General features: G+C 40.4%; 2 long non-coding RNA genes across 3 annotated transcripts in view; one reads left to right on the forward strand and one right to left on the reverse strand.

The window, feature by feature from the left end:
- LOC131485063 (uncharacterized) overlaps positions 1-20,826 on the reverse strand; it is a 240,984-nt gene that overhangs the window by 191,164 nt on the left and 28,994 nt on the right. The gene's annotated exons all lie outside the window — the stretch shown is intronic.
- On the forward strand, positions 9,482-19,816 carry LOC131485064 (uncharacterized). The gene is made up of 3 exons (XR_009248612.1): positions 9,482-9,646; positions 13,304-13,459; positions 19,708-19,816. It is a non-coding gene; the product is annotated as an uncharacterized LOC131485064 (long non-coding RNA).

Consider the following 20,826-nt stretch of genomic DNA (forward strand, 5'->3'; position numbering starts at 1 on the left):
CCAGAGAGAAGATGTCAGAGACTACAAAGCCCCTGGAAGATATGGCTTAAATTCTCCTAATTACAATGTCTAACAAATTCTGAGCCCTGAACAAATAATCAAGTGTCAAGGGAAAGAATCCCAACATTATTTATTGCCCTGCAAGTTGCTATGAAATACTAATGTCAAGTGCTAGTGATGGTACTTGAATTACTGTATGTACTCAGATAATTATTGTATGTAATTTGCAAATATGCAACAGCATGTACATTGTAACGATAAGGATAACAATACAGTTGATAACAACTTAGGCTTGCATAAGATTATTTCACTCAGAGTTTCAAAGTGTTTCATAAACACTGGCTCATCTATTTTCTGAATACCAATAATGCAAGGTACAGCTGGGGACAGAGAAAGGGAGGGAGTGAAGTGTATATCCACACTTTGGAGATGGGCAATCGGGGCCCTGACAAAAGTACTGATTTCCCCTGGGTGACACAAAACCAGAAACAGACCTGGAAACATGGACCCAGTTTCCGGGTATGCAGCCTGCTGCTCAGAACACAAGCCCACCCCAGCTCTCCAATTTACACTATGAAGTTTATGACATGGCATTACCCAGGCACTTTAGGGTGTCAATTTCCTTTACAATTTTATAAAATATCATTTGGAAGGACGAAGAAATTTATGCTTGTGCACTAAGAGCTCTCCTGCCTGCCTACCCTCTTGGGATAAGAGTTGGTTTCACCTGAACAGAGTTGCAAATAGGAGGCACACTCACAATGCTGTGAAAGCCATGGGGTTTGTTTTCAATTTAAAGAACTGCTCTGATTTGGCTACACATTTTAAGCAGGCACTGTACAATACAAATCCACTGAATTCACTCAGACAGGAACAAGTTATGCCATCCTAATACTGTCTAGAAACCAGATGTATAGTTACTGTTTCCTTTTTCTTTCCTTATTTTTTTTTCCTCTTGCTGCACAAAATTAGTTCCTCCGATACTGAGATTCTAGAGGCTCATTGTCTTGCAAAATATTCAGGTGCCTCACGATGATCTACAATAATAAACCTCCAGTGCTATGGCAAAACACAGATAAAAATGTAAAAATATATATATGTATGTATACATAAAATGAAATATAGATGCGGTATGAGTGAATCACAACACAAAGAGAAGCCAGGTAGGGAGGGAGGAAGACAGCTTCCCTTCCAATCATGTGAACTGGGAAATAGAATGGATGCTCATTAAAGTAGTTTACCAGGACTCCAATTTGTTCTGTGATTAAGAGGTATCGGTTGGAGGAGATTGGTGAGGGAGATCAATATACTTGTCTTCACTCTTAATTCTTTTTTAATGTCTCTGTCTCCACAGAGCAGCTGAATCAGGGATGTAGAGTCAATCTTTATCCACCAGGGGGCTGCACTTCAGAAAAGAAACCCAAAACCCCCAAAACAAAAAACCGAAGTTTGGGGCAACAGCAAGTAAATCAAGTTGACACCCAGCTCCCTCTGTCCCAAATGCCCAACTTTTCCTCAAGTATTGTCATGTTCCTGGCCAACAGCTGCGACAGGGATGAGAGACAGAGGATGGAAACAGTCACGGACACAAGCTACTCACCGATCTTAAAGTGGGATGATGGCATAAAGCACCTAACACAGTCTTTTATGCTGAAGCGGCCCATCCACGCTCTTCCTCCACACCCTCATCTTTCTCTACAATGCAAGCTAAGGGGAGTTCTTACAAAAAGCTCAGGGGTGCCATAATCTGAGGCCCACGGTAATGAGATCCACCTTCCTCTATGTCCCCCAGGTTCAACGTCTCTGGAAGTGGTTCTTAGCCAGAGGTAATTTTGCCCACCAGAGCACATATGCAATGTCAGGAGACACTTTTTATTGTCACAACTAGGGGGAGAAGAGCTACTGGTATCTAGCAGATACAGGCCGGGATTCTGCTAAACACCTTATGGTGCATGGGACAGCCTCCAACAGCAAATAATTACCCAGCTCAAAATCTGAAAGGTGCTGAGACTCACAAACCCTGGTCTTTGGTGACCTTGATGCTTCCACCCAAGTGGCCAGTGACACAACTCACTGAACTCTGCATCCTTGATCCAGAATTACTTTAACAATCTGAAATGTAGAATTCTTCCTCCTCCACAATGTGTATGCTGCATAGAGCTAAGTGTAAGGTCATTCTCACTGTCACATCTTCTCAAAACAAGTTGGAAGTGGTTGATTTAAGGGACTGAAAGGGGCTAGGAGGGTGGAAAGGATTTGATTTGTTGTTGCTGTTATTGTTATAACACTTCTTGCCTATAAGTTTTTATCTGTATGACAGAGGCTGTCATGCGTTCATTAAAACCTGTTCCCTAGGGGCGCCTGGGTGGCGCAGTCGGTTAAGCGTCCGACTTCAGCCAGGTCACGATCTCGCGGTCCGTGAGTTCGAGCCCCGCGTCAGGCTCTGGGCTGATGGCTCGGAGCCTGGAGCCTGTTTCCGATTCTGTGTCTCCCTCTCTCTCTGCCCCTCCCCCGTTCATGCTCTGTCTCTCTCTGTCCCAAAAATAAATAAAAAACGTTGAAAAAAAAATTAAAAAAAAAAAAAAAAAAAAAACCTGTTCCCTACACTTCCTGGACACACAGACTATACTTCCCAGGATCCTTTGCTGTTGAATGGCCATGTGACTGAGTACCAGCCAATGGAATATGAGAGGAAGTAATAGAAGCATTTCTAGGCCTGGCTTAGAAAACATTATCACATGATCCTTTACTCCCTCTCTTTCCCTGACTCCTGGCCATATGCTGAGGTTCCAGCAAAAGAATCCAAGGCTGAAATGAATGGTGGTTCCACCAGATAGAAGGAACCTTGGTCCCTGAAGGACCATATTGAAGACCACTTGGTAACTAGCAACACTTGCATTGGACTTTATGTGAATAAGAAATAAAATAAGCCACTAAGAGTTGGGCATTGTTACAGCATCTAGCATTACTTACTCTAAAGTAATATAACATACATATATTACTCTAACAATTATAATTATAGGAGCACCTGGGTGGCTCAGTTGGGTAAGTGTCCAACTCTTGATTTCAGCTCAGGTCATGATCTCAGGGTCCATGAGATCGAGTTCCACATCAGGATCTGTGCTGGGCATGGAGCCTGCTTAAGATTCTCTCCTTCCCTCTCTCTCTCCCCTCTTCCCACTCTCTCTCTAAAATAATAATAATAATAATGATAATAATTAACAATAAGTCAAATATAAATAATTAAAAGCTAGTTTTCCAATGTCTGTGGGAAGTATATTGCTGTCAAGTTCCTGTTTGGGGCTTTCAAAAATGCCATAGAAGTTTCTTTTTCTAATGTAAACTGACACCTATCACTTTCTATCTTAAAGCACTTCAGTGGCTTCCTGTTGCACTTAGTATAATATTTAAAACTTCTTATCATGATTCACATTGCCCTTCACAATTGCAAAAGAATATAATGCTTGAGGTAGAATAACAAGTGTGTGTTGTTGAAAGGATGAGCTTTGCCTCCCACTGCAGGTACGAGGAGTTCAGAGATCCCTTTCTACATGGCTAGCAGCTAAAGAGTAGGCTCAGACAATATAACATTCCAACTCAAGATTTTAAATCTTAAGGAAGTAAAAGAAAGACACAGAAATAGTTGAGAAATCACTCAGAGCGACCTTGAGAATGGGACTGCATTAGCACCAAGCGTCTAACACACTGGTGACAGCAGCATGCATTACCAAGACTATTCCAGAAGAACTTCGTCTCTGTTGCCCTGCTGCCTAGCTACATTTAGGTCTTGCCCATTTCAGAACCTGAACTTGCTATTAAGCTTCCTATTGATTCCGGAGCAATTATAAATTTCTTTTTTGCTTTAGTTAACCGATTTTAAAATGGATTGCTTGCAAGCGAAACCCTTGAGTGATAGAACATTTGCCTTTACCCCAGGAATGCAAGCTCCATGAAGGCAGGAATTGTATCTGTTTTGTTCAGTGTAATATCTCCACACTGCTCTCTAGTATCTAGCACATCATAGAAGCTGATTAAATATTTTTTGAATGAATGAATGAAGATAGCAGAACATCAGGTAAAATTTACACATCAGCATCAGTTCCATCCTTCCACTTCAAAATCAAGATTTAATAAAGTGGGAGGTCAGGAGCATAAGGAAGATAGGGTTGAAGTGGAGGGAAATGATACCTGAGTATGAGAGAAAGGTACTGGGGGAAGGTTGCGCTGCTTAAAAATTATGTAGAAAATGGAAAGCCAACTTTAACTCTATTGCCTCCTGCTGAACAGTACGAGTAGTGCATTAATTACAGCTTTCACTTAACTGTGGCAATTCAGTTTTCCAGCAGGGGACCGCTTCCCAAAATGTGAAAGTTTATTAATATAGACTCGGGTTCCCATCCTGAAAAATGGTTCCACCTTTCTAACTCAACATCCTGACTCCAACTGCTTTACCTACTTGGCTGATTCGTTTTGAGAATCTGACAAAATAATGTATTTTATAATGCTTTATATATTAATTGAGCATTATATGAATGTATGGAAAGATCATTTTGTGCACAAGACACCTTAAGAATAGCAACAAAAATTTCAAAGGAACTCGTCTATTTCTCAAGAAAGCCACATGTCTTTCTAGAAGGTAGGCTGCAAATCCAGTTTACATTATAATGATATTTTTTTTTCCAGAGGTAGAAATTAACTATTCTTAGAACTGTTATCCAAGAGTGGACATACACTGTTTCATGGAGATATCGCTAAGGAATTAATGTTTGTGAAGAATTGGTGAGGGAAGAAATCCAGATATAAGAAGTGAGTTTTAAATGGACATTTTTGTGGAACTCTCAGAGAGGGTTTGCATATACTTGGTACAATCTGATATGGTGGAGCTGACTTCAGATTTTCTGGAGGACTTCATGTTCTCTCATACTCATTCAGGAGCATGCTCCTGAATCTTCTCATGAGGCATAATAATCACCGCAGACAGAAGCTGCTTCTGATTTAAAATTCTCATGGAACAGAGGCACTGCAACTAGGTAGCAAATGCTTGTGATTCCTGCTGCAGAAAGGTAGAGGAAGCACCTGGGATGCCACCACTTGGGGACAGAGCAAGAGGCCACCCTATACTTTGTAATTTCAGTCTCCAGGAGAATCCTGAAGCTGTCATTGCACATATGAGCACACAAATTCTCCATCTGATGGCTTATGCCTAAAGCTTACTTACAGGGTTTGATAAATTCTTTCAAACATGAACTTAAATTCTAACTCTTTTCAAAATGTAAAAGCCCCAAGGGTCAAAAATATTTTTGCACAGGGTGATATAAAAGAAAAGACAGGAGGATGACTTTAGGAAATCTGGTTTTTAATTCTGTTTCTGCCACCAGACTAACTATGTCAAGAATTATAACCATCCTGGAAATCATTTTCCTCATTTATCAAATGACAGTGTTGGAATAGAACTGGTGAATTTCAGAAGCATTCTAGCAGTATTCTTTCCCTAAGTCAACCTTTAATTCTTCATTACTGTTTAGTAGATAAAAATGCTTAAGAATGGAAGCAATGCTCTGCTTGGAGCACAGGGTAGAGATTGGGAGCCAGGAAAAGGCTCTATGTAGATCAACTGTGGAAAGCAGTGGACAAGCTAAGTTCCGCACTCAACTCCACAAAGCTCTAAAACTGAAAACTTGGGTTTTTTTTTAAATTTTAATTGAAGCATAGTTGACACACCGTGTTATATTAGTTTCAGGTGTACAACATGAAGAGTCAACATTTATATACATTACCAAATACCCACCATGATAAGTATAGTTACCATCTGCCACCATACAAAGCTATTACAATATTATTGACTATATGAACTTGTTTGCAGAGTAAGAAAGGTCTGAAGGACAATGGGATAGAGTACAGAGAAGAGCAAAAGAGGACCACGGACAAGTCTGGGAAGGCCAGCTTTGTCTAGTTCATAACTGCATCTAATGCGGGTTCTGGCTGCCACTTAAGTAAATGGTGGTATGGAACCCTGAAAAGGGACAGATGATGGCCCATTAGCAAAGATATAGCAGAAGAGCATCTCGCTAACCACCTGTGGCTGGCTGGGCAATCTGATAAGAGATATCTATGACATTTTCAGAGACTTGTAAGTCTCTGTGTGTAATGTAATGCCCACCTCAGCCTAACCTTCTGAACTAGCAGCAGATGCCCACTGGTTGCAGATCGGTGGCTCAGCCAGAGACTTCATCCCTCACACTCTGCAGATAGAGTGGTGAGGAGGGGAGGGGGCAAAGCAGGAAGAACCAAGTTGGATGCAAAGAGCCAGACACACTGCCTCTTGCCATAGTCCCCACATAAACCCTTCTCAAGGAAGCATCTCTCCCTCCAAAAGATGAGCATACTTATCAAACCATCGATAAAGGGGAAAAAGAAGAAAGAAAATAAGAAAGGAAAATCTCTCTTCCCGAAATGTGCGTTAAATTTGGGGACCCAGATTTAAAACCGTATCACTGGACTAAGTTCAAATCTAGCCAAACATGATGTTTCCATTCAAAAGTTTCAACCTGCTGGAGAAAGAAGTTCTTACTTCAGAAACTCAAATGCACTGATTAAAAGTGAGTGCCACAAACACACACTCCAATATCATCAAGAGAGAGTCAGAACCCGCACCAGAGTTAACAGGAAACTCGGTGGAGGAGAGTCAGAGTCACCACTGAAACAAAAGCCCTGGCTCTGAATGCCAGCTCAGCAGGCAGCACTCGCCTTTTCAATGGGACTCGTTCTTTGATGTGTGTTTTTTCACGGCAACTTTCATGTGGTGATGGAAGGAGCTAAGAGCAAGGTGGTAGCATTATGTGAAGACCAATGCTTTCAAATGCCCTTTGCCCTTCAACAGCACCAGGCAGACAAAGAAGAACCACATAGCCCGGAGAAGCCTACCTGTTTTTTAAAGAATATCTGTGCTAGCAGAATCTAAAAGGGTGAGAAGGAGCACGCTCTTCAATGGCAGAAAAAAATCTGGTGGGGTCACTTAGAGAGATGGATTTGGCTTAAAATAGGAGTTCACTTGCAGCTTCACTTGGATCATAACCCAAATTAAAATTATTTGTGTCCAATTAGCTTAAAATAAAATATCCCGGTGTGTGGCAAGCCTTTCACACGTTTATTTTCAGTAGCGGAAGAATGGAGCAGCAGTAGAAGCAACAGGACCCGGAGCCTTGGGAAACTACACAGGTGTGTCTTATTTTACATAATACATGCATTCCTGGGAAAGCTAGGTAGAAATGGAATAATATTTTTATACATAAGGTGCATGCTATTTTAAAAGCATGTCACTGAAGACTCTGGGTTTTGACAGATAAACAGAGATTTTCATATTCTGGGTTTGTCTAGTGAGGTCGGTTTACTCCAAAGATCTGAGCCCAGCAGCAAGCTCCTACAGGGGACCTTTAACAGTACTTCCGGGTCAGCTTACCCAAAAGGCCAAATGAGGAAGGAGCCAGAAACGCACATAGCATCATTAGGTAGGAATAGCCAACTAGGAACTCTAAGCTGCTCCATGGACCCACGTACTACAGAACATTTTCCAGAACTGGGATGGGGGCCAACTGTTCTCAGAAATGGTGAGAGAGGGAGGGGTGCTGTGTCCATACAGCAGCTGGGATGCTATTCAGAGTCATATCTGCACATAGCCCAGGGTTCCACTGAAAGCCAAGTGTTCAGAGGGTGATGGTCAAATGTGGTTACCTTGGCTGGCATGAGGGAATCACAGACAGAGCAAAGAGCTTCTCATACCTTCAGGGGGCCCCAAAGCTGGAAACCATCTGTTCACAGCTTGACTGAGTAGAAGATGACCAAGTAGGCAGAAGAGATGAGGAAAAAGAAGAGGGGAAGAACACAAAAGGGAGAGATAAAGAAGCAGGGCTCTTCACTATATAATGATAAAGCCTAAAGGAAAGCATGACAAAATTCATGATTTTTTAAAGGATTGATTGTATATGAAATTATTAACAAAGTTCATGTTCAGGATGTTACTATTAAGTGTCTGGTCACATACTCCATACTACACCCCATCCCCTGAAGCTTAATGAATAGAATTTCAGAACAAATAAAAGGAAATATTACTTTTTACAGAAAGCAGCAAACTGAGCCACCAAGAGGTGGCTAACTGAAAGTTGAAAAATATGTTTTTAATATTTCTCCATTTTTTGTAATTTCCATCAAGCCCTTCCGATATCAGGGTCTTAAAAGACTCTCAGCACACCTCCCTTCCTCTGGTGACAATAGCCTTGTTGTCTCTAAGGCCCTATGATGGCATCCATCACACTATATTACAGTTGTTTTTACAGTTCTCCCCATAGAGCACTAAATCTGGTTCCAGCCCACCCTCCAGGCTGACTGGATGTTCTGACTGGATGTTCCCCACTCTGTCATGCCCTCCAGTCTGGACACCATCTGCTTTTCATCTCCCTTCAGCCTCTGGTCAAAACCGAGGAGCCCACAGCCCAGCTTTCACCTGCCCAAGGACACCCACCCTGACTCCCTCCTTCGTAAATGGCCCTCTCCTATAGTTCTTCAGCACCCAGAATTTATTCTCACCTAGCACCCAACAAGAGAAATTGCAACTACCTGTTGAACTGTCCGCCCACAGCCAGCCTGTGAGCCCTGTGAGGGCAGGGAGTGGGCCTTTGTCTAGGTAGTCCTAGCACCTGTCACAGTGCCAGGCAGATGCTCACTCACAGTTGCTCAAAACACGCTGCCACAGAGGAGCCGGCAGGTGCACCTCGCCACCATGCAATCCCTCTGTGGCCCTGTGGCAGGCACTGTCTGTTCCAAGCCAGCATGCTTTAAGGTCCAAAAGCATTATGTCCAGCAGTAGGACAGGATTTTTTGTCTTCTTTGTACATGTTCCCCAGGCTGTACCCTGAAGAAGGTAGCCCTGTTATAGGAAACTAGCCACTGCCTACATAAATGAAATGTTGGCATAAATGAAATGTTCTATTGAGTAATGTTACACAAAACTGGAGAGAGAGTTTCTTGGGGTTTGCATAAGGATAACTGGGGAGAGCTTTTTTTTATGTTGAGTACATATATGTGAAATACTTAGTGTGTTATTTGGCTTTTCTGAGAAGCAGATGCAAAAATGGAATTAAATGTGGGAGAAGTTTAGTAGGGGAGGAGGCAGAAGGAGAGGGAGTTGGAGAAGGCAGGGAGAGCCTTCAGACCCGAGTGCAGGTCTGACCTTATGAAGGGGAACAAATGAAGCCTGGGTAGAAAGTTCCCATTGCAGGGAAGTTTCAAGTATGGCTCAGTCAGGCCAACGGGGAGTCTGTCTGTCTTGCTCCTTCTACCCTTCTTTTCTTCCCTCCCTCTCTCTGTCTCTTACTTGGAATCTGCATTTAGAATTTTAGATTGTTTATGACCTTAGGGAAAGGGCATTGCTATTACTAAGCCATTATGAAGTACAGAAACACCCTGTTTCACAAGTCATCACAAAGAGTATAAATGCCCCATTCTACCATAAGCCTCAATCTTGAATCTTAACAGGAACTCACAGAAGGTTGACTGAAGGACTAACATGTATTGAGTGATTATAGGCACCTTGTTCTCTCCTAAGCCCTGTGAGAATTAACTCATTCAGTCCTCACAATAATCCTACCAGGTAAGTATTAAGTTCTCTCCATTTAAAGATGAGTAAATTGAAGCGCAGCCTGTTTAGTTACTTATTCATCATCATGAAACTAGTAAGTGGCAGAAGAAAATTGAAAAGTAGCCCATGCTCGCTACAACTACATATAATAGTAACCTAGGAAACCTAGCCAGACATGCTGTGTGTTGCAGAGGGAGCTGTGCACCAAAATGTCCTCCTTCCTGTTCTCCTTCCACACTTCAGAGCTCTTACTGAGATATGGCTTTCTCAGCCACCCTGCCCCTCGCATGGCTTTATGGGTAGTATCTGTCAATGCTCTAGGCTGAGAAGTGATGTGTGCCACTCTGGACCACCACCTTTAAGAGGGTACGGGCTCCCCATGTGCCTTTTCTTCTTTTCTAGACTAGAACCCTTATGACTTTGTGGCCTTGGAAACTACATGTTGCCAAGAGCAGAGTTACCATTAGCTGAGGTCTTTGAATGATTTTGTGAAACAACATCCTGCTATTGACTACGAACCAACTTGGACTTTTGACCTTACTGTGTGCTTAAGTCATTATTATAATGACTTAATTAGGGAATCTGAGTGTGATGGCAGTTATCCTTCCCTGCCTAAGAAGGTGGGGAGTTATCTCTCTGGAGGGGCATGACGTAATTGGCTTAAAGTCACAGAGATAGTGACAACAGAGGGAGGAATCAAATGCTGACCAGGTGGTCAGTGAGAAGAAGAGAGCCAAGAGGGAAGGAAGCCTCAGAAACCTTGGCAGAGGCCCCCTCACTCTGGCTGTGGTCTCTTGGGAGCTACTCCAGCAGGTGGGACCCAGAAGTCCTACTGTCAAAAGACTCGGAGTCAAGTGCTGATGCTTAGGATGGGTCCATCCAAACTGAAGCAGGACCTGGGTACCACTGAAGCATGTAAGGCTTGGGAAGTTGGCATAAAATAGGCAGGCACCACAAGCCACTGTTTGGCAGGACAGATTGTCAAGGCCCTTCTAAGTGGGAGAGTCCTCTACCCCAGAGAAGTGAGAGAAAAACAAGATCCAAAGAAAAGCCTGTATAGACTGGGCCTTTTCAGTTGGCATGAAGAAAAGGGCCACAGTTGATGATATGCAGCGATTCACCAGTGCACTTTAGGGTCCCCAAACTCACTTCAAACCCATACAGAGAAGCAATCAGGAAAAAAATGTAGATATTCTTTCTCCGTTCAATGACCATCATCTGGCTAAAGGGTACTAAACTGTGGAAGGCCCTCACATTACCTGAAGGTAGTCAATGCCTTGTGGATAACAAATCTTTAAAATACTGGGCACCTCTGAACATAAGTCTCCCTCAGGCTTCTATGCCTTTTATCCCCATCTATCATCCATGGCCCCAAGGAAACTCCCTGAAGCATGCAGAATGATCTTTAAGCGCTTGGAAATGACAAGGCCTTTCTGCGCTAAGGGCTTAGGGGTCTAAACCTGTCCCTATCATGGCTCCTATTCCAACACAGCAACTACAGGGTAGGGTAAGGAGGATATAATACGTTTTTGTTTTTTGTTTTTTTTTTTTTTTTTCAGGGGACAAAGGGTGCTAACTATCCAAAAGTACACTGCCTACTCAGGGTACATTGTGCATTCCAAAAACATATAAGTGCTCTTCTGCCTTCATGAAGAAGGTAAAAGCAAGAAAGTAGATTAAATGGACAAACAACAGCCTACTTCAGATTTGGATATTACATTGTCTTCAGTGAAGTGTTTCTAATGTTCTTGAAGCTTGCAAATAATGAAAAGGGTATCCCGCCCATTGAAATCCAAGTAAATATGCTGTAATTGGTTTAGAGTGCCTTTAATACTAGTGTTCTCATGTTTTAAAACTCTTTTTTTCCAAGTTTCAATAACATGTTCTTGAAAGATACACTCTCTAAGTAATTCTTTGTCCTCAGGAAGACACTCAAATCACTTTTCTAAACTGATGGTCTGGCATCCTTCCAGAACTGATTTAGAAGTTATGGCTCACACCCCATGTCTGAGTCTTCTAACCTTGGCACATTCCTAAGTCCCATGAATAGGGTTGGCAGTTGGGAAGGAGGGCTATAAAAAGAGAGAGAGCTGCATGCATCTAGCTCTGTTTAGCAAATTTTGCTTTCATGAAAATCCTAGACAGTCAAGAAGACATTGCCAAGATACCTACAAGATCTCAGAAACCTGTTGGACCATTCCATATGCCATATCACACTAAAAATAATTTAAATTTCTATAGGAGCTTTGTAGTTTGCAAACACTTTTATATTCATTATCTCATTTGATCAATAAAATAATCATGGAAAATGGGCAGAGCAAATATTATTAACCCTATCTGATAGATAAAGATACTGAGGCCCAGGGGACTTATGTTCAAGGTCACTCAGCTGTTATGGGCTCAGCTGAGAAAGAAATTCAGTCTACAGGCAGTGGGTTTGGTTCTCTTTCCACTATACCACTCCACCTCCTCAGAAGCCAGTCTGAATTCTGAGGTTTCAGAAGCAGTTTCCAATCTGCTTCTGATGACGGCTAGACTGTTCATAGCACTGTCGTACCAGGCCAAAGAGGAGAGATCACAGTTACTGGGAGGAAGGCCACTTCCACGCAGAAGTCAGATAGGCATTGGTGGAGGTATCAAGACAGGAAAAAGCTCCTTTATTACAGCATCTTAAAACTTCAGCACAAGCGCTCATCATTTTCACGAATGTGTAATTTCTCTCAGAGCTCTTTGGAATTAGGGGTTTGCTTTGCCTACTGTGAGAAAGGCATCCACCAAGCTAAATTGGGCCCTCAGGCATGCACCCAGCTTTCACAGAAGCCAATACTGTTTAGATGGAGTCCTTCCATGCACATCTCCCAGGACAGTTTTAGACAGCCTATGAGTATACTTTATTTCCTTTAAAACAAGTAACCTAGAAAATGAAATAACACATATTAGATTAAGCTCTGTCCCATTTGGCTAATTCAGAAGTTAATGGAAGGTCTCTTTCGGTCATTGGTATTGGCAGAGACACATTTAGTGAAATTCTCGTGGGAACCTCACACAGGTACAGTAGCAGCTCTTACCCATAAATTAAGAATGGCACTTAAAGGCAGCTTTTTCCTCTGCAAGAGGGTGCCATTCAGGTTTCTCTTGACAAAGGCTCTGCTTGCCAAATTCCCCCCAAAATACAAAGAATCAGAGACATGGGGGTGGGGAAGGAAAGGAGAGAGAGAGAGGGAGACAGAGAGGGACAGAGAGAGGGAGAAGGAAAAGGAGAGGGAAGTAGAGATGAGTGAAAGGAGAAGGGGAGGAGGAGAGGGAAATAGATCTTTGAAATGGGTATTACGCAGTGGAAAGAGAAGGAACCAGATCACTAACAAGTACAATGGAGGTGCCCACCTTACATGAGGTTTATGACAACTAACAATTACTTTGACCTCTTTGAACTGCATGCAGTGCCCACCACATGGACTGTTTATATTGGAGATTTAATACAGAACACTGATTTATAATTGTTCTGTGAAGTAAACATTGACTTTAAAAATAGTAGAAGCAACAAAAAATAAAGTTTGACTGCTTCATGACTTTAACCCCAGTCCCTGTATTGAAGCAAATATATGCAGAATCAAATCATTTCCTGAAGACACATTCTAATTGTTTCTGTGATCTTCAACTTGGTCACAGCGTTGATGAGGCTACTCCACCTGCCTGCCACTTTTCCAAGACTGAGTCCTCTTCTGATAAAAAATAAAAAATGCAATGACCGCCTCACCTCCTTCTGAAATGAACACTGAGCCTACCCACCACACCATGATGAAAAGACCATTCATATTACAAACTGTTGAATCACTTTGTTTCATTTTTTGTACCTATATTTACAAGTGGGAGAGGTCCATAAATTTTTTTATTGTATTATATTACTACCTTTCTCTATTTTGGTATCAGAGTAACACTAGTATCATAAAATTAGGTAGTTTTTAATATTTTTCTACATTTAGTATTAATTTAAAATTAATTGGGCTTTGAAGTTCCCAGGATTTGTTTTAGTACTAATACTTGAAATACACTAATCACTTTTAATACACTAACTGTTGAAAATTGTATTTAGCTGGTTAGTTATTTAGTTTCATTTTTGGCCACTGCTTTAATTCTTTCTTTTCAATTATTCTTAAACATTTTTGGTAATTTATATTTTTCCAAAATAGTTTCGTTTCATTGAGATTTTCAAACTCATTGGAACATAACTTTGCACAACTCTCTTACGATTTTTATTGTCCCTGAATCTATTTTAAAAATCCATGCTCCCATTTCTAATTTCATTTGTGGCTCCCCCCTTTATTAAAACTGACAAGGTTTTGTCAATTAATAAAATTATTTACAAAATAAATTAATAAGTAATATATTATTACATTATAAATATATTATATGATAATATATTTTAATTTTTCTGATAAGTATAAACATTGCATTGTTATATAAATAAAATAGTTTTGCTAATACCTAGAGATGATTAATCACTTCTACTATTTTTAGTAGATTCTTTTACTATTATCTTCGTTACTTATTTCCTCATAGCTTTATATTTAATTTCCAGAGGTCTTCTTTAATTCATTCGTAATTATCCTATATTTCCCCAAGGAAATGAAATATTTAATGCTATTACTTCACCTCTGAGTATAGCTTTGGCTGACTCTTACAAGTTTCAGTTTGTAGCATTCCTCATATTTATTGTTTACTGAATCATACACAATTTTATTTTTAATGTCTTCTGAGCCATAAGTTAGGTCCAATTGTCTGAAATATGGAAGTAACCTTTTAAAACACTGTATGGTAGCCACATGAGAAAATAACTATAACTAATAGCATTTATTCCAACTAAGAGGAATATCTTTTTTACCATTATCTGTTACTTATTAGTACCTAGGATTTTAAACTTTTTTTTTTTTTTCAACGTTTATTTATTTTTGGGACAGAGAGAGACAGAGCATGAACGGGGGAGGGACAGAGAGAGAGGGAGACACAGAATCGGAAACAGGCTCCAGGCTCTGAGCCATCAGCCCAGAGCCTGACGCGGGGCTCGAACTCACGGACCGTGAGATCGTGACCTGGCTGAAGTCGGACGCTTAACCGACTGCGCCACCCAGGCGCCCCATTAGTACCTAGGATTTTAGTCAGGCGTTGTCAGTTCTGTCTATATGTACATTGACTTATTAAACTACTTTGATTTCCTGAGAGTTTGGGACTAAGTTCTAGAGTACAGAAATTAAGAAACCAAGGATTTAAAAAAGAATTTTCTATGTATAATGATTTTACTAAAACTACCAATGAAAACAACAACAAAAAATGGACCAACACTTTTCACTTTTTCTTGCAATAGAGAAGGGTGAGGTTGTTGTAAATAGAGGAATGTAGAGAAGAGGAACAGAAAAACATGAAAAGTGAAATAAAGATCTTTTTCATCTGTCGGTAATTATACCCAAGTGATACAACATAGCTTCAAAATGAATTCTTAAAAAATGTCATTTCCTATGTGTTTTTCTTTGTTATTTTCCCTCTTTTCTTTTACTTTCTATCTTTCTTCCTTTTCCTTTCTCTACCCCTCTTTCCCTTCTTCAGTAGTACTCAGAAACCACTTTCAATGATGAGGACTGGGTTCTTTATTGGATTTAGGGTCTGATTTATGTAAAATAATCAGCTATGTACACCCATTTTGCACTCACAATCTGCCACTATTCTAGTCATCAGTCTCCAACATTCTTTTTTTTTTTTAATTTTTTAAAATGTTTATTTATATTCAAATGAGAGAAAGAGTGTGAGTGAGGGAAGGGCAGAGAAAGAAGGAGACACATAATCCGAAGCAGGCTCCAGGCACCGAGCTGTCAGCACAGGGCCTGACGTGGGGCTCGAACTCACAAACTGCAAGATCATGACCTGAGCTGAAGTCAGACGTTCAACCGACTGCGCCACCCAGGCACCCCCAGAGTCTCCAACATTCTATAGATGGAGTGGAATCTCCTCTTTTTTTCAGCATAAGTTCTCTGCCTTAACTTCACAGTCATAATCCAATGGGGAAGTGGGCTATCTCCCTCCCATCCCACTTGGGAATCATTATAATAAAATATCAAAAATTAATAGAAAACATTGAAACTGCTTAAAAATCTTGGAAGGAATATGAAACCATAAATTAGCAAAAGTAAATGGCTTAACTGTAATACACCAGGAGTCAAATGCCTTTTAGGCACAAAGTAACTGTTGAGGAACAGAATGCCAGCATAAGCAAAGCAGAACATTGGGTAAAAAGCAAGAAGCTGATCATATAGCTGCTTTAAACCCATGACTCTACTATTGGCTGGCACCCAGCAGGGTAGCCTTGTGGGAGAATATGGCTCTTATTTTACAAATTGAGACTATGAGATTTAGAGAGATAAAATGACTTTTCCAAAAGAGCAGTGATTTGTGTCCAGGTCTTCAGATTACAAACAGTCCTACCACATCACAGCTGCATCTGCTGCCCTTTAAGAATCTGCTCCACCAGAAAAGATCTATTTCCCACCCCCTTGTGCAGATGCACTTCAGTCTAGACCTTTGCTCTAACTGCTGCAGACTCTGGAATGTTCTCTCTCCCCACTTGGTGCCAATGTGTCTAAATTCCATGTAAACTTCAGGGAGGAAGTCAAGCCTTTTCTCTGCCACATCCCTTTGCATATGATTTCAAACTCCTCTACACTTCCTCACTGTGGTACTGACTTGATAGTAAACTACATTTGACTTATGACTGTAAACAGCTTGAAGGTAGGTGCTGCAGAGTTCTTGTAGAGTATGGATATAGTGCATCAGTGGCATGGTATACCACGAATCTCAGATTCTAGTTATTGAAGAGCAAGAGGGAAAGAGAAAAAAAGACATTGAAAATGAGAGAAACCAAGAAGCCAATGACTACAGTCTGTCAACTAAGCCCATATGTAGGACTGCCAAGGAAACTGTTTAGGGGCAAATATTCCAAGACACAATCTTCCCTTAAGAATGCACATCCGGGCTCCTGGGTGGCTCAGTCGGTTAAGCGTCCGACTTCAGCTCAGGTCATGATCTTGCGGTCCGCGAGTTCGAGCCCCGCGTCGGGCTCTGTGCTGACAGCTCAGAGCCTGGAGCTTGCTTCCGATTCTGTGTCTCCCTCTCTCTCTGCCCCTCCCCCGTTCATGCTGTGTCTCTCTCTGTCTCAAAAATAAATAAACGTTAAAAAAAAATTAAAAAAAAAAAAAGAATGCACATCCATGGTTGGCTCAGCGAGTAGAACATGCAACTCCTGATTTCAGGATTGTGAGTTCAAGCCCCATGTTGGGTATAGAGATTGCTTAAAAATAAACCTTTAAAGGGGTGCTTGGGTGGCTCACTCATTTTGGCTCAGGTCATGATCTCACAGTTCCTGGGGTGGAGCCTCGTGTAGGGTTCTGTGCTGACAGCACAGAGCCTGCTTCAGAGTCTTTCTCTCTCTCTCTCTGTCCCTCCCTTGCTTGCATGCTTTCTCTCCCTCTCAAAACAAACATTAAAAAATAAAAATAAATAAAAACTTATAAAAATGAATGCACTTCCAATAAATTACTCTCTTTAAAACTCCAATACTAGCAGTTGTATCTTTATCTTACAAAAATGCATTACCTAATATCAACAAAAACTTCCCTAAATGATTATTCCCAAGTATCTAGTAGCTTCCCAAGAATTAGTTGGATATTAAGGATTTAGCCTTAAAATTTTTATTAGGATCTGAAACTTTCTTTCAGATCCTTTTTTTTCATTGCACTCTGAATTTTCCAATTTCGTGTACATATTTAATCAACATTTTCAGTAATGTTTTAGGAACTGCATCATTTCCCAATTTTCTCCTGTGGGACAATGACAGTATCTCTTGTACATAATACACAGTAGCTAACATGGGTTATTGAGGTTACTTCCTTACTTGCTAAATAAAAGAGAAAATTTTCCCTAAATTTTTAAAAATTGCAATTGCCACATAGGCATAACCAAGTACGTCCAAAATTTACACAACACTAAGAGGGTCTATCCTGTGTTTGCTCCGCCAGCCAGCCCCATCATTATTCTATTGTTATATGAAACACATTTGTTTTGAGGAATTTCTGACATTTTTTTAGTTGTATTGTTCTTCTTCCATATCTGTGCCTAGTTAGTAGGCAGGAAATCTAATTCCCTGGGAAGCATATTATCTGAAGCTTACAATCTGTATATGCCACAATGTTTAATTTTTTTCTAAATTTCCCCTCATCCTCTTTGTCGATACCTATTTTTAAAAGTCATTATTGCCTTCCAGCTGTCCAAATTTTCTTCTCATTTTTCTCTTAAAAACTGACTGAAAGCAGGAGGTCAATATCTCAGCCATCATTAATTTCACACCCTCCTCTTCTCATTTATTCACTGGTCTTTTTTCTCTTGAGGATCACTTTTTTTCCTTGATACATTTATAAAAGACCTCCTTACTCCATCCAATGTCTCTTACTAGCAATATCTCATTTCCCACTTTTGCTCTCCTTATCCTTCTTTGCTAACTTTAAGTTGTTCTGTCTATTTTCATATAGTTCTTACCTTCGCCACTCCCAGGGCAATTGTCCTGTTATATACGAATCTTGAGCAGCCACTGGTGATGACAAACTGTATTTTAACTAGAATTCTGGAAGCAGGGTGCCTGCAGCCCTGTGCTCTGTTCAGTTCTCTCACTGCTACAGGCAGCAGAGGTCTGTTTTGCGCTTAGACTACATTGTCTTAGGCTACTTCACACCTATCTACAATTATGAATGCTAATAATCTCATTGTATCATACATACTAGATTTCCTCCCAATGTGTTTTTCAACTAGGAATAGTACCTTGTAGTGCTGTTATCAATGATCACATTTCTAAAGAGGCAGTGGAGAGAATGGAAATGATTTACTCTATAAGGGTGAGGTCATTTGCATACTGCTAAGTGATTTGCATGCTGGCACATCCTGGAACTGTGTTTCACAGGCTTCCCCACATTTCTCCTTTCATAACAAGGTGTAGCTTATTTTCCTCACTAAAAACTGTCCTTTATTTTCCTCTCTCATGCCATTCTCTCCCACTAGAGAGTAATACACACTAACACAAGCATGACATTGCAAGGTACTCTCTATCTTCTGAGCTAATGCTCTCTTTGGCATAATTCATCATTGCCTCTGATGTTTCAGGGCTGGTGACAATGGTGACTCCCCTAATATCTGAATGAAGTCCTTCATAAATATTTTGCCGAGTGATTGATATCTCATCTAGTTATTTTTTTCTCACACCTCTTCCCCTCCATATATAACAGATGGGATTCCATCATCAGAAGCAGATGTTGTGGAAAGAGTATCAGGAGCCTAGAAGCCTTGTTGTAGCCCCCACTCTTCCATTAACTACCTCTGCGATCTCCACGAGTCACTTAACCTCTCTGGGCCTCCATTTCTATGTCTGTAAATTGAAGTTGAAAATGTCTTCTTCAGAGGTTTACCAAGGTGATCAGAAAAGACAGAGATACAAAAGATCTTCCTAATAGAAATGAGTTGGATACTGGGATTCTTGATGCCTCAGCTAAATCAGGTTAACTTTTCAAAATCAGATGAAATCTAGACTATTTTTTGTTTCACCCATCCCCCTTATTAGCTTTTCATAATAATAAACAAACACACTGCTAGGAAGGCCAGTTACATTTTGAGAAATTATTAATGGTGAACTGTCAGACACAGAACACAAGGATAATTTTAACCACTCCCACCTCCCTCCCCATCCATGTATCATTAGCAACCACATTTTCCACCTTTGTTTATATAACTTAGGAGGGACCCTACAGGGAGAGGCAAGGCTCCTCTCTGGTTTTTGACTGAGCCTCATTCATTGAAGTAAGGTGTCAGGGCTGCCTGTGGATCTGGAAAGCATTTTGGAAGTAAGAAGCAGACAAATGTAAATCTTTTAAACCCCTATGATAAGCAAACTCTCCTCAGTTCAACATATAAATATAAACATTAAATCAAATCAGATGCTTATACATTTTTTAAACCCATCATAAAACATTTTGTTTTGACAGCTTGGTAATGTAAAGTAAAAACACCGACAGCCAAAAGAATCAGCATCTTTGCCTGCTTACTACCTGAAAGTCTTTCCTGTATATAAATAGAATAAAAAAAAAAAAAAGAAAGAAAGAAAAGAAAAAAAAAGTATGTTTATGTAAAGGGAAACACTGATTTACTAGAACTGATTGCTTCATAGTCTAATTACTTTTCAACTGGCTGTTCCAAATTAAGATGTCATTGATGGCTTTTGGTGATATATTTCATTTTAAGCAAATTTATTCTATAATAGAGTACATCATAATGGAAAGCAGAGTTCCTACTCTTCCCTCCTCTTTGTAGCCTGATATCTTGACAAGTAAATTAAATTTAGCAGTTAAAATGCTTCCATTAGTAATTTTATTAAGTTAATTAAAGAATCTCTCTTTCTGAATTTTAACTACCTTCCTTTCAGAACAATGTTGATTTCTTTTTTCTTTTTTTTTTTTAATTTCATGTATTTGGGGACTGTGATATATTCTAGGGCCAGTCAACAAGTCTATCAGTATTACATTTCCGTGGGCCAGATTCTAACAACAAAAAATCAAGTAAAAAGAAAAAAAATAGCTCAAAAGTCTCTGAGACTATTTCATATTGCAGAAGAACTAGGGTTTTAGTATCTTTTTAAAAAGGAAGAAGAGGAGGAGGGAAAAAAAAAGGAAAAGGAAAATACATTTTGGTGGCTACCTATGTTCCTAGGGAAAAGCAGAACGACTTCTCCATGCATATAGGGTAAATCACAAATGCTTCAGGTATAGTTTAGTTTATAGATGGAAAGAGAAGAACTGTATCTCTTTTCTTCCTATTCAGAAAGTGTACAAGCAGCACAGGTATACAAGTGTACACGTTGGTAAAGCACACGTTAAATGAAATTTTGGGCCCTCTCAAGGATAGGGCGTTTTATTTTTTTAAGATATTTATTTTTTTTAATGTTTATTTTTGAGAGACGGCAAGTTGGGGAGGGGCAGAGAGCCAGGGACAGAAGATCCAAAGCAGGCTCCGCGCTAACAACAGCGAGCCCAATGTGGGGCTTGAACTCAGAACTGCCAGCTCATGACCTGAGCTGAAGTCGGATGCTCAACCGACTGAGCCACCCA

This window comes from Neofelis nebulosa, chromosome 9 (genome assembly GCF_028018385.1).
Source record: "Neofelis nebulosa isolate mNeoNeb1 chromosome 9, mNeoNeb1.pri, whole genome shotgun sequence".
Taxonomy (NCBI): domain Eukaryota; kingdom Metazoa; phylum Chordata; class Mammalia; order Carnivora; family Felidae; genus Neofelis; species Neofelis nebulosa.